A 2,229-nucleotide genomic window follows, 5' to 3' on the forward strand; every position below is an offset into this window, starting at 1 on the left:
AGAATTGGTTCATCCCTTGAGGCTCTATAGTGTAAAATCACTTCCTGTCTGATCTATGCTTCCTAATTTGGTCTCAATGGAACCAGATGTTTCATTATGGCTTTCCCTCCATGATGGTTTATATCTTTACTTAATTGGTGAGATAGAAACAACTCCTCCTCTATCAAGTTTGTTTTGTAAGGCATGTTGTTACAGCAATGAGAAGATAACTAATAAAGTACCTATATTTATTTTGGGAAAAATAAAATTAAAAGTCCAGAGAGTTACAATATGAGAAAATTAAGAGATGTGCTGTGGGATTTCTTTCTGTAAGCTGTGAATATGTGTTGCTCTGATTGGTTGATAAATAAAGCTGCATTGGCCTATAGCAGGGCAAGATGGAGCCAGGTGGAAAAATCTAAGGGGGATAGTGAAAGGAGAAAGGGGAGGCAAGGGAGATACCATCCCACTGTCCAGGAAGCAGCATGTAATGGCACACAGGTAAAGCCATGGAACATGTGGTAGCATACAGATTAATAGAAATGGGCTGAGTTTAGTTGTAAGAGCTTGCTGAGCTAGCTAGCAAGAAGCATGAGCCAAAGGCCATGGCCATACAGTTTGTAATTAATATAAGCCTTTATGTGTTTATTTGGGTCTGAGTGGCTGCAGTACTGGGTGGGATACAGGAAAACTCTGACTACAGAGATGGGTTTCATGTCAATATGTTTCTATATCTGGATGTGAAAATGATTATCTTGGAGAGAGGAAAAGGAGAGTGATGATGTAATTACATTATAATCTTAAAAAATTTAAAAAGTCTTATTTAAAAACAAAACAACAAAAATATCCTGCTTTGAAAAATGTACCTTATTTCACTTTTACTGCAGAAAGGAAGTAATATCAGTTAGCTTGTATATATTTATTTTCAACTTCTAATGAGAACATGGAAATTACTTGAAAGCTGCATAATCAGTCTCCATTGGAGATATTTTGTCCTACTCTACCTTATCCCTAATGGATAATTAGGAATTAGAGCAGTCTGGCTTCATTGTTTTGTTGTTGTGACTGGAGGTTGGAATGTTACCAACATCTATTGAACTTCCATAATGTACAGAACAACCCTATATCCAAATTGTAAAAAATGCACAATATCTAATTTCCCTATAACTACAATATTTATAGGCCCAAATAACTTACCATGGTAATAGGGTTGGTTTGCTGTGTTTGGGTAAAAAATGTGTCCTTCTCCTTCTAGTAACGAACTATAGAAATGATTCCTGAAAGTATAGTCTTAGACTCCATATATTCAAGTCTAATCCTTGCCACCTCAGCTGTGAATTTGTTCAGAAATTAGATCATGGCAAATGCAACTGAAGATGTGGTTGGGTGATACTCGAGAAGGTTGGCCACCTATTTAGGTGACTGATGGAATCAAGGTAAGATGTGGATACAGCACACTCAAGGAGATCATGTCAGAGAACTGACCGTGCTGGCGGTGCTTCTATGCTTCTACAGTTCAGTGAAGACTCATGCTCAATGGAAAATTGTAGGGAGCAGAGGAGGTTCTTCCTCTCAGATCTCGGAAGGAACCAGCCCAGCCAGTGCCCAGGTTCCACATGGGTTTCTAGCTTCTGGAATTTCCCCAGCATGTTCAGCTATCGAAATAATTCACTTTCTACTATTTGTTAGAGAAGCCATAGTTAACTAATACACTGTGCTTGTAGTGCTTAGTTTGTTTGAGGATTCTGCTCAGGAATTAATATAGAAAAAATATAATTCATACCCTGAAGTGATTAAGGATGGCTTATTCTTACAGCACTATACTTAACAAATACTTAGCTAAAGGTTAAGCAAGATTGGGCTGGCTTATCAAAATAAAGAATTTTTCTTGTAGAGTTTCCTCCCCAGCTGAGATGTAACACATTTCTGAACCAATTTCCAAGACATAACTAAACTTGTGGTAGAATGGTGTCTTAATTGTTGAAAGTTTGCTTCCAGAAAAGGACCGGATGTCCTACCCTAGAAGAAATTAGCAATCAAAAGAATCTCATTTCAAAGCATTAGGTTTCTGTTTCCTTTCATTTGTTTATGCATCGGAAATAAAATCATTTGTTTTGTTTATAACTAGGATGGAAAAGCTTCACATTCTTCAAAGTCATCATGTCTTTCCTAAATTATAAAAACCCTCTTTGGTGCGTGTGTGTGTGTGTGTGTGTGTGTGTGTGTGTGTGTAAAATGGCAAAAACTCCC

The 2,229-nt window shown here is 37.3% G+C and overlaps 1 pseudogene; it reads right to left on the bottom strand.

Annotated features, from left to right (window-relative positions):
* Window positions 1-1,174: 1,174 nt before the first annotated feature.
* LOC128100254 (uncharacterized) lies at window positions 1,175-1,272 on the bottom strand (annotated as a pseudogene).
* Between the last annotated feature and the right edge of the window lie 957 nt (window positions 1,273-2,229).

Source organism: Peromyscus californicus, unplaced genomic scaffold (assembly GCF_007827085.1).
Source record: "Peromyscus californicus insignis strain IS unplaced genomic scaffold, ASM782708v3 Scaffold_6__1_contigs__length_162567912, whole genome shotgun sequence".
Taxonomy (NCBI): domain Eukaryota; kingdom Metazoa; phylum Chordata; class Mammalia; order Rodentia; family Cricetidae; genus Peromyscus; species Peromyscus californicus.